Here is a 13,150-nt window from a genome sequence, read left to right as displayed (position 1 = left end):
GGGGAGAGAGACAGAGGGAGGGCGAGAGAGAGAGAGAGAGAGAGAGAGAGAGAGAGAGAGAATGGGAATAGTGCAGCAGATAACCAGAACAATTATTCAGTTTGTGATTAAAGCAAAGGCATCCTAAAAATAATTGGTTGTGGAGGCATCACCCATGGTAGCCATTTTTCAAAATGGCCGCCAGCAACAACTGTTTTCTCATGAATGATGGATATAATGATATTTCAGACTCATTTACCATATTGTGTGTTTACGCGTGCGTGCGTGAAGCATCTCTGTCCGATGGAGATGGACACAGCATGTCAGGATGCTGTTATCATTCAGGTTGCTGAATGATGACTAAAACATTATTTTCTGTTGGTGATTTCCATAGAGCACCACAGGAGGAGATCTCACGCCATCAGGAGAGATGGCCTCCAAAAGATATTTCGCACGGTCAGAGGAGCAGCGGCAGATGGACCAGGGACATGGACTGTTTGATGCAACGTTGCAACCCGTAGTAAAGTTGTACAGGATGGGTATGTACCGTTTAATTTACAGCTAGTTAAATATGTGCTCCTCTGTAACTGTCCTGTTGTACCTTGGATGCACAAGTGCTGAAATCTTTGCCACTGCCAACAGATGACAGGGCTGCCAAAGTCTCACCTCAGAGTGAGAGTTACGCAATTTAACCTTTAGCACCCACCACAACACACTTGCCAACTCACACGCTTATTTTCCACTCTCACAGTCTCACTAGTCACTAGTACTACATTATAATATTTTGGTGACATGGTCAGGGACATGGTGAGCCCTCCCTATGCTGCCTCTGATTTACTGGTGAGTTAACCAATCCAACGTATACAAACCAATCAGAAGCTATAGGGAATTAAATGATTGTATCTGAATAGCCCCGGCCCCACTGTTAGTGAAAGCAGAAATTCACGTTCGGTTCGTCATTGATCATTTAGGCTGCTGCTATCCCAGTCTCCCAGTCCCAGTCTTTTCGTGCATTACATTGACATTGGTGGTGAGCTGACCACCGGAGCTGAAATAACGTTGAGCGGTGGTGAGTAAAACAGAGAGAAGGGCTGGGGCGGTGGTGGTGGTTTGCTCTTCACCTCGGCTCGTGACGTCATGTTGTAGTTCGGTGGGCACCTCAACACCGAAAATCCAGACTATGTATGTTAAAGTTACCTTTGAACAGCCAGTGCACCGATAGCTGAGTTGCTTGTCATAAAAATCCACTTTAAAACGGTGTAATCGCTTGTTGTAGTGTAGAAAAGTATTATATAAACTTTATTACAGGATCGTGGCCCACAAGGTAAGACAGTACATCACAAAATAGAGAATAAAAATAAATAGAAATACAGTACATTTACCCAGCCCCACAGGTTACTACTCTAAGCGAGGCACTCGTGCCAGTGTCCTCTGATGGTAGAAGTGTACCTTACAGAACTACGGCCTGGGTCTGTCATCTGTCAGTGAGCGATCCAGCCTGCTCACGAATTTGAATGTCAGGTTCCTCAACAGAGCCATAAATGTAGTGAGACCCAATGAACAGAAAAGCCCACTGGCTCTAGTGCTCCTGAGTTCTTTTAACAGGATTCGAAGACAGTAATTATAGGCTACTTGCAGCATGCGTAGACTCTCCTTCTTATACTTCACCCACAGTGGAGCTGTGTAGAGAGGGGTGCAATAAGCTCTAAAGAGGTTTACCTTAACATCCGTAGTACAATGGTGAAATTTACGGACCAACATGTTGGCTTGTACATATAGCATTCTCCTCTGTAAGTGTTCTGTTGTAATATTGTCCAGACCACTGGATTTTCTGTCAGCAAGTTGCCGTATGGCTTTAACAACCTCATGGGTGTTAAAAAAATATACTATCCTCTTCTATAGCACCTATATGGTAAGGCTCACCCTTAAAACAATTAAATAATGTTGCATAATGCTGCCTCCAGAGGGCAGCGATGCCTACTGGATCTGTTACCCCCTCTACATTACATGGGAGCGCTGTTTTAGCCCTGTTAAGGGACTTTATCTCTTTCCTAAAGTTAGTGATGTCATTATCAAGTAGATTATTAGCCATAGATTGAGCACTCAGGGCCTGCTCTTGTTTGCTTATAAACCTTAATGCTTTGTACTTTGCATTGCATTTGTTATTCCATAGCGGCGATCACAACAACAGCCCAGGCAGTGCACGGCTACTTCCTCCGGCAGATTCGCCATTATAAACAATGTGACTCAATTTCCCTTAAATAGATTTCAGAATCAGAATACACTGCTCATCCATTCACATGCTGAACAGTTTCTATTCGTTGATGACAGCTGATACAGCTGCTTGTGTAACGTGTGATCTGCGTTGTGTTGTGGAATAATGAAGTTCCGGACGACTTCTCTCTTTGTTGACACTGCAGTTTAATCTGGTAAATACACAGACGTATCTGGTCAGTTTCTGTCTGTGTAACACACCCAATCCTCAGCACGTCATGGGCATGTCTCATGTTAGACTGACCAAATCAATAAACATACCGCACAGTTTTCAATGAAATAACAACACAATGTACCTGGTAAATACACAGACGTATCTGGTCAGTTTCTGTCTGTGTAACCCACCCAATCCTCAGCACGTCTATAACAGAATTAACAGTGTGACCAAGAGCATGTTTTTAGAACAACTAGTATTCATCACAGTATCACAGTAAACATACAGACTCTTGTTGAAAATATAGTGTGCTGAGGAACACATCTTACCATGGGCATGTCTCATGTTAGACTGACACCACTCTAAACGTGGACACCAGTGTTATTCAATGAGGCGCCGCCCACTAACCAATAAGAAACGTCATTACTGATGGAGCAAGTGGAACCCACTAAACTCTGTTACACTTGCTGCTCTGTAGCCCTATACAGAACCTGTCCTATGTACTATTCCAATGCGTTGGACAGTCGTTTGATCAACTTCTCGTTTTTCAGAGAAGGTAATCGGAGAAGGTATTCGGTGCTGGACCTGTTGAAATTGGCTGATTTCGGTTAAGTGCGCATGCACTGGTTGGCCAGTAAGGAGTAGAGTTCTCATTGGGTTTGTAAATTAAGGCCTGGCCCTAACTGGGCCCGGACAAATCAGAATAGATTTTAGGCCTGACCCGGCCCAAAAACGTTGGGTCGGGTGAGGCCTGGTCGGGTTTGTGCAGAATTTGAGAACTCTACACAGAGTAAAAGTGAAACGCCAGTCAGCACCATCTTCATAATAGATAAATACACAAACAGACAGAACAGAATTATTATTATTTGTATTATTATAAACAAATTCAATATATATTTTTTTATTTTCATGGATCCCGAGGCCCGGCCTGGCCCGGCCCTACTGATTAGCATACATTTTAGGCCCGGCCCGGCCCGGCCCTAAAACGTCAGGTCGGGCCTGGTCGGGTTCGGGCAGAGCTTGAGAACTCTAGTAAGGAGGGAGTTACAATAGTCAATTTTTGATAAGACTGATGTCTGGATAAGGAGCTGGGCTGACTCCTGGGTGAGGAAGGGTCTGATTTATCGAACCACTTTACAATACAATGAATAATTGCAAAACATCATATATCAATTAATCACCCGCCTGGTCCGCCCCCTGGACAGTGACGGCGTGGGGTAGCGCCTGTGTTCGAGAGGGTAAGGACTGTATTAGGTGGTATGGTAGGGCAGTAGTATTCGCCACAGGGAATTGGTAAGAATTCACAAGGAGACAAGGATGGAGTGTTGCTCGTAGGCACAGTCTTTGTTGAATGTAGCACAGCACAATTAAAGAGCACAGTATGGTAGATTGGCAAGACAGAATAATCTGTGTCTGTTCATATGTGTGGTTCTAAAGGAGGGAGGAAGAAGACAAAGGAGATCACAATATATAGTATGCATTGCTTACAATACAGCAAACTCCTCCATAACTACAAACAGTACTTACTCCACAAAGCACACAACACTCAACAATATACACCATGTACACAGCAGTTAAGTATTCACAAAGAATCACCAAGTATATCAGCTTCATGAAAGGAAAGTATCACCATCATCAAATACAACATAAGGGAACTATATTGTCACCCATATTCTGTATATTAACGCATGGTTTGCCACATTGACATGGGGAAATCAAACCAATCATACTAATCAGTAGTCTTGTCATTTACATGAATCAGAACCAAATAACAGTAATGTTGGTAACTTACTTTGGGTCAGTGACGCACACAACATAAACATTTGACAGGTAGTCGACTGGTAACACAGTAAAACAGACTAAATAAGGTAGAAATGTTCAGCTCTGTTGCTGGCATGTTCTCCTCTCCTGTGCTTGTTCTGAAGTGAATGAAAGCTCTCATCAAGGGCACCCTGTGCTAATAATCACACCTGCACTGGATGTGACTTAATTGTCCATTTCAATCTGGGCCTTTTGTACAGTCTGCAATGACACTGTAAAAAAATTGGAACACGCTACCAACAGTCATAAAGAAGTGTGAATCCTTACTGTCCTTCAAAACGGCTCTAAAAAGGTGTGCCTGCAATTCGGAACTGGCCCCTGTAAAAAGTTAAAGTCTCTATGTGTTCCTTTTAGACTGACTGTGTATTGTGGAAAGGAGTCCAGCCAGCTTGTGGCGATATACTGTAATAGCAGTCTTTGATTGCATGTTCAATTTATTTAATGTATTTAATTAAAAAAAAAAAATTATTTGTATTTATTTAATTTATATTTAAACAAAAGTTAAAGCAAAATACATCAAGCAGAGCTAAAAAGCAGCGTGAGACATGGATAGTAAAGTAACCCGTGGCTCCAGACATGCATGGCAGGTAAAAACTAACCTGTGGCTTCCTGTGAGGTTAGATTTAGGGTTTGGGTTTTGGGTAGGGTGCAGGCCCGGCGCCAGGATGAAATGACTGAGGGGTCAATTGAGATTTTTGATGATGTGTTGATTTAGCAACACAATATTATTGTGTTGCTAAATCAAGCAGGCAGTGTCAGTTCTATGACACAGCTTGTCATATGCAATATTGGAATGATAGCACTGCCCCACCAGGGGGGGTCCAGGGGGGCTTGCCCCACTGGGCTCCAGATTTTTTGTTTTAATTTGCGGTGAAAATGCTTCAATCTGGTGCACTTTGAGATACAAATGAAGAGGCTAGATCTATAAAGAACTCATATTAGATTATTATCATCTTTACTGTGCTATTATTGCCATTTGCCAACATCACAGTAGGCTACAAAACAACATGGAGAGGGCCACTATATTTCAAACTCACTCCAGAGGGCCACAATGCATATAGTAGCATAAGTAGCTGATCTACAAGCTCAAAACGTGTCGCAGTGCGATGCATTTTGAGCTTGTAGGTCTGCTTTTTTGCTATTTTTTAAATTGGAATCTTGAATTATTTTCACCTATTTTTTAATTGGAATCCGGAAAAGTAATATTTTTGATTTAATTTCAAATACATTTATATGTTATGTTAACTTTATGATTATGAACTGAAATGCAAATATTGGACATAAAAAAGGCTAGTACTAGTCATTAAGCTACTAATATAGACTGAAGTAATTAAAGTGGGTCATGTTTGCATGTTTGGAATTGTAACAGCTGAAATCAATAACATATCAGTATTCTGATATTAACCTGCAGACCGCATTAAGTGAACTGAGTCTGTGCTCAGAGAATACATTCTTCAGCGTGTCCACAATAGTCCACAGCCCACTTTGCCACTTGCTCTGATCCACTGCATCAATAGCACCCCTCCCCCCCAATGGCAGACAATCATATGTCAGACACATACATTCAGTTGATCCGAATTAACATGTGTTAAATTCCTGTGCCTCAGGAATGTCATACTTCCTGTTCTTTCCAGATGGGGCCATGGCGCATGTTAGATGTTCCTTGCATGCCTGTACAATACATGTTTTTGTTTGTAGCAGCATGTTTCGAGTTGTTATAACCAGTGCTGCTAGTGAATATCACTGCCAAATATCACTAGAAAACCAATCCAGCACAAAGGGTAGTTTTATATTTTATTATTGACATATTAAAAAAAACCATTTTTTTTCTTTTCTTTTTTTTTAGGGGTCAATGAGGTCGGGTTGAGGGGTCAAGTACCCCCTTTGACCCCTCGTGGCGCCGGGCCTGGTAGGGTGTCAGACTAATGCCTGTCGGACTCTTAGTACGTCGGACCAAACACATGCACCCGCATAAACCCTGGTTTAAAATTTGGGAAACTGCCCATCATTAACACTAGCATGCCTGATTTAAAATCTCTACTAGTAAGACGGCTAACGTCGGGCTGACCGTGTTTTTCGTGTGATTTGATTGGCCATTATCTCCCCCACTCGTCTAATGATTTTCACACCTCCCTGCACCCGTTGACGGCTTGCCATTGTCTTCTAAATGTTACATTCCAACTAATTCAAGGCAGCAGTTTCAACTGACAGGACAACTCAAGTTATTTTTTATTTTTCATTTCAGTTTACCAAACTATAATTATAGTGATGATGTGAGCGCTATATATTCAATATAGCGCTCACATCGTCACTATCATTAATTACCCTTGCGCAGCAAACACTGTCCGACTTTGTATTGAGACAATAAAATAGGCTAACACACAGCCAGAGCCAGGCACACACAGAGAAATACGACATTAGCGTTATATATTGTCATTTTTATATAGAGGGGAAACATTATAGGGAGGAAGGTCTATCGCGTTGGAATGATTCATGTCATTGATGTCATTTTTACATTGTTCGTTTAGCGTGCCCTCCGAAAAATAAAGTCACAAACAATGTCTGTTTATTTCTCCCGAAAAAGTTTGTTTTGGAAGGCGAAGCCTTACCTAGCCTTACAGACCCGCTGCCTATGATCGATGTAATTTATATATATTTGATTGATTGTGCCAGCAGAGAGGTCCGTAGCAGAAGGTTTATAGCAGCACGGTTTATATATACACCATAGGATAGATCAAGTCATGTGACGCATCACCGCCACAAATAGTGCTACAGCGTTATCTAAAATGCACTTCCGTATACCTCACCGGCAGTTACTTGGATCCATGAACATATTCTCTCCCTCTCTCTGCGGGGAGAGAGAAAAAAAAGAGAGACGTGATGCATGAAAATCAGTTCCACTGCTCGCGTGCAGAAAAGTTTACAGACAAAGAAGGACGGACAGAACTGTTATCTTTTCACTGACAAAACATTAGAGGTTCGGGACGTCTATCGGGTTGGACTGATTTCAAACACTGTAATTTTTATTTGGAATCGCGCATCGGCAAGCATTCTCGCTCGCTTGTCGGTCGGGTCAAACAGACCATGCTATAAACTTTATTATTAAACAACATTTAGTCTATGCTGTGAGTACATTCGTAATGTAAGTTTGCCTACATGTGGCAGTTGGAATGCTAATGACACATTAGCTTGAACAATGCCCGTCTCCAGCCAGGAGGGAGGTGTGAACAGCACTGCTTGCGGGGGAGAAAGGGTGAGGAGTCTAAGAGCGGTCCCACGGACCGAAAAAGAGCAGACTCAGTAGTAGAATTATGTCTAAAATCATATTTCCAAAACGTTTCAGATGAAAAAAAAAACAGATGGTTTGAATCGAACATTTAGAAAAAGTCATGCAAGGGGAACTTTCTCAGGACTTCATGGGCAAAGAAAATCCACTTCAAAATTTCAAAATCGGTCAGCCAGACCGCTCCGACGTGCTAGTGTTAATAGATATATAAATAGATAATCTAAATAATTATTACACTAGACATTATTACAAAACAAATAAGTAAGTAAGTAGAAGAATCAATCTTATCCAATCAGAAATCACAATTATTTTCTCTCTGCTGATGTTACCTCCCCTCTCCTCCTAGATTTCATGGACCTCCCTGTGTGTAAGGAGAAGGTTTACCCTGAACAGCAGTGGAGGAGCCTCAGTCTGGTCAGGGTGAAACTAAAACCTCCACAGATTAAAGACGAACAGCAGGAGAGGAGTCCCAGTCTGGTCCAGGTGAAACTAGAACCTCCACAGATTAAAGATGAACAGCAGGAGAGGAGTCCCAGTCTGGTCCAGGTGAAACTAGAACCTCCACAGATTAAAAAGGAACAGCAGGAGAGGAGTCCCAGTCTGTTCCAGGTGAAACTAGAACCTCCACAGATTAAAGAGGAACAGCAGGAGAGGAGCCTCAGTCTGGTCCAGGTGAAACTAGAACCTCCACAGATTAAAGAGGAACAGCAGAAGAGGAGTCCCAGTCTGGTCCAGGTGAAACTAGAAGCTCCAGAGATTAAAGATGAACAGGAGATGCTATTTCAAAGACCAGCGGAGGGTGATGGGTCAATGTTGACATTAGTAGCTGTAAAAATTGAAGATGATGAAAACAGAAAGACCCCTCTAGCCAGCACCTCAACTGAACACATGTTTGTGTGTAAAGAGGAAGTTTCTCCGGAACAGGAGAGGAGCCCCAGTCTGCTCCAGGAGGAAACAGAACCTTCACACATTATAGAGGAACAGGAGGAGCTACTTCAAAGACAAGAGGAGCCTGGTGGGTCAATGTTGACAATACTAGCAGTGAAAAGTGAAGCTGATGGAGACATCTCTTCACACTGCTCTGAAGTTGAAGTTAAACTTGAATCTGACACTGACGTCACTGAAGACAGTGATGATTGGGAGGAGACAGGTGGAGGTGTCGACACAGGAAAAAAACCTTTCCACTGTAAACATTGTGACAAGAGTTTCACTGAGTCAAGTACCCTGAAGTCACATCAGCGTATCCACACTGGAGAAAAACCTTTCCACTGTAAACATTGTGACAAGAGTTTCATTCAGTCAAGTCACCTGAACCAACACCAGCGTGTCCACACAGGAGAAAAACCTTTTAATTGTAAACACTGTGACAAGAGTTTCACTAGGTCATGTACCTTGAAGTCACATCAGCGTATCCACACTGGAGAAAAACCTTTCCACTGTAAACACTGTGACAAGAGTTTCACTAGGTCATGTACCTTGAAGTCACATCAGCGTATCCACACTGGAGAAAAACCTTTCCACTGTAAACACTGTGACAAGAGTTTCAGTCAGTCAGTTTACCTGAAGTCACATCAGCATATCCACACTAGAGAAAAACCTTTTAATTGTAAACATTGTGACAAGAGTTTCACTACGTCAAGTCACCTGAACCTACACCAGCGTGTCCACACTGGAGAAAAACCTTTTAATTGTAAACATTGTGACAAGAGTTTCACTACGTCAAGTCACCTGAACCAACACCAGCGTGTCCACACTGGAGAAAAACCTTTTAATTGTAAACATTGTGAAAAGAGTTTCACAGATTCACGTAATCTGAGACACATCAGCGTATCCACACTGGAGAAAAAACTTTTAATTGTAAACATTGTGACAAGAGGTTCAGGTTCTCAGGTAACCTGAACAGACACCAGCGTATCCACATTGGAGAAAAACCTTTTAATTGTAAACATTGTGACAAGAGTTTCATGAATTCAAGTAACCTGAACAGACACCAGCGTATCCACACTGGAGAAAAACCTTTTAATTGTAAACATTGTGACAAGAGGTTCAGGTTCTCAGGTAACCTGAAGTCACACCAGCGTGTTCACACTGGAGAAAAACCTTTTAATTGTAAACATTGTGACAAGAGTTTCACTACGTCAAGTCACCTGAACCAACACCAGCGTGTCCACACTGGAGAAAAACCTTTTAATTGTAAACATTGTGAAAAGAGTTTCACAGATTCACGTAATCTGAGACACATCAGCGTATCCACACTGGAGAAAAAACTTTTAATTGTAAACATTGTGACAAGAGGTTCAGGTTCTCAGGTAACCTGAACAGACACCAGCGTATCCACATTGGAGAAAAACCTTTTAATTGTAAACATTGTGACAAGAGTTTCATGAATTCAAGTAACCTGAACAGACACCAGCGTATCCACACTGGAGAAAAACCTTTTAATTGTAAACATTGTGACAAGAGGTTCAGGTTCTCAGGTAACCTGAAGTCACACCAGCGTGTCCACACTGGAGAAAAACCTTTTAATTGTAAACATTGTGACAAGAGTTTCACTACGTCAAGTCACCTGAACCAACACCAGCGTGTCCACACTGGAGAAAAACCTTTTAATTGTAAACATTGTGAAAAGAGTTTCACAGATTCACGTAATCTGAGACACATCAGCGTATCCACACTGGAGAAAAAACTTTTAATTGTAAACATTGTGACAAGAGGTTCAGGTTCTCAGGTAACCTGAACAGACACCAGCGTATCCACATTGGAGAAAAACCTTTTAATTGTAAACATTGTGACAAGAGTTTCATGAATTCAAGTAACCTGAACAGACACCAGCGTATCCACACTGGAGAAAAACCTTTTAATTGTAAACATTGTGACAAGAGGTTCAGGTTCTCAGGTAACCTGAAGTCACACCAGCGTGTTCACACTGGAGAAAAACCTTTTAATTGTAAACATTGTGACAAGAGTTTCACTACGTCAAGTCACCTGAACCAACACCAGCGTGTCCACACTGGAGAAAAACCTTTTAATTGTAAACATTGTGAAAAGAGTTTCACAGATTCACGTACTCTGAAGACACATCAGCGTATCCACACTGGAGAAAAACCTTTCCACTGTAAACACTGTGACAAGAGTTTCAGTCAGTCAGGTCACCTGAAGTCACATCAGCGTATCCACACTGGAGAAAAACCTTTCCACTGTAAACACTGACAAGAGTTTCAGTCGGTCAGGTCACCTGAAGTCACATCAGCATATCCACACTGGAGAAAAACTTTTTAATTGTAAACATTGTGACAAGAGTTTCAAAACGTCAAGTCACCTGAACCAACACCAGCGTGTCCACACTGGAGAAAAACCTTTCCACTGTAAACATTGTGACCAGAGTTTCAATCGGCCAGGTAACCTGTATGGACATCAGCGTATCCACCCTGGAGAAAAGCTCCAGTCACAATGTTAACAGTGTGGCACGAGTTTCAGTCAGTTAACTGGGAGATAATTATTGTTGTTTTTTTTACATTTTTAACACCACTGGGAGGAGACCCTGGGGCAGACCAAGGCGCAGTTGGAGGAAACACATCGACTCACTGGCCTTGGAACGTCTCGTGCTACCCCAGGAGGAAGTCACTAATGTTGCTCTGGAGAGGGAAGTCTGGAGCACTCTGGTGGAGCTGTTGCCCCCGCGACCCGACTACGGATAAGCGGTGGAAGATGAATGGATGGATGTATTGTTAACTATAATCTTTGCTTCTGGAAGTCCCTGGAACAAAATATTTTGAGATGGGGGTCCGCGATCAAATAGATAAACATTTTAGGGTCCTTGACGTAAAAACGTATTGAGAAACACTGCAAAACAAGTTTTTCAGAAAAATATTAGGATTTAGAAGACATTTGTAGAATGGCCAGCATCAGGTCTTAATGGGTTTATTTTCAAACATAATGTGTTGCCAAGCTGTGTCTCCCGACCCTCAGTCCACTGCTTCTTCTGATTGGTGACAGCAAGCGATGACATCACATGACCTCTGGGCCCAGGGACGGATTAACCCTCACGAGGGCCCCTGGGCCAGTAATGTCTTTGGGGCCCCCATAGCGCGCGAGTGCGCAAAATAAATTGTTTTTATCATCTTTTTGACCTAAATTTAACTAAATCAATGGCCAATTTCAGGGTCTCAAACCCAGTTCTGTGCGATCCAGTTTCCTTGAGGGGCCCCTGAGAGCCAAGGGCCACGGCCCCACTGGCCCAGTGGCTAATTTGGCCCTGTCTGGGCCAAGGAAGCTTAGAGAAGGAATGGACAGTCACGTGACCATGACACTGCAATGACACTGGCCATGACACTTTCATGGATGCTTTCATGGGAGCCAAACCGGAAGTTCGGCAGAATGCACTGGAGTCAATGAGAGCTCAGTGACCAGCTCATGAACAAACACTATTTCTGAATGACTGAGACGTTTTGTAAAGTAATCGCTTCTGGAAAATAACAGAAGACATGTAACACATTATTGTCTACTGTGTTGCTTTTCGATGTGTACACTGTGTAATTATATAGAGGTATGGTATCTAAAGAGCACAAAGTACCTGTAGGAGCCAAAGAGTGCTTAGCCTATGGTTATTCTCACTTAGTTGGTGATGGGCTCCATTATTGGTGGGAGTGCCTCTGTGGGTGGCCACCAGACAGGTCACAAATACAGGTGTCTACCAGCTCACTCTAAGGACTGTTGAACTTGTAGGCAGGGTGAGCTGGGAGCAATACTTTTTGTTGACCGCACTCGCACTTTATTTATATTTTGGTTCATTCACTTTTGTTTGCTCACTGTTTAAATTGGCTTCTTTGCACATATTTATTACATATATATATTTATTGGAAATTGTATTGTGATATTTTGTGCACTGAATAACTATATAAACATTTTAAACTTATGAGCTCGTTTGGCTATGAATCATTTTATCATTGTTTGTGGCGCGTCATTACATATTGTTTTAGCTCCCAGGTTTAGCCTGCCGGCATGAGTAATTCATTGGGAATTATTATCAGCCACAACAGTACCTTTCTGAATGTGCCAAGTATCGCGAGACTTCCCACTCGCGATACCTCCGGGCCAGAAATGATACCTGCTGTTTAGATCCTCAAATAAAATTATATACTGTGCACTCGAGCAATTGATTAGAAAACAATCTGTGATATGTCTTCTTTTATATTCCTGAACCGATTATATGACAAAGGTCTCAATTGTTCAGAACTAATGTTTGTTATGAGCTGGTCCAGCCGGCTCCATTCACTGCTATGTATTCATTGAACTTCTTTGGCTCCCATGAAAGTGTCCATGAAAGTGTCATGGTGCAGCCCAGTTACGGGTCCATGTCCTACCTTGCTCTGGGCTAGTGGTCACTCACCAGGTCAGAGGTCATGACCTCTGGGTTGGTCAGTGATGCATCCGAAAACGCAGATTATTGATCATGGACCCATCCGTGGACCTTTCTGGGGGTCCCATGGACACACTACAGTATTCAGCACTGTACTGTAATTTGGTGCTATTTATTGACTTTGTTTGCATATACTTTGCACTGTTGTTTGAATAACTCTTTGCAATTGTCAGATTTAGAATTGTTTATTTCTTTCAGATCCATTTTCTACATGAAT

This window comes from Electrona antarctica (assembly GCF_951216825.1).
Source record: "Electrona antarctica genome assembly, chromosome: 5".
Lineage (NCBI taxonomy): Eukaryota > Metazoa > Chordata > Actinopteri > Myctophiformes > Myctophidae > Electrona > Electrona antarctica.
Note: the sequence above shows the minus strand (reverse complement) of the source record.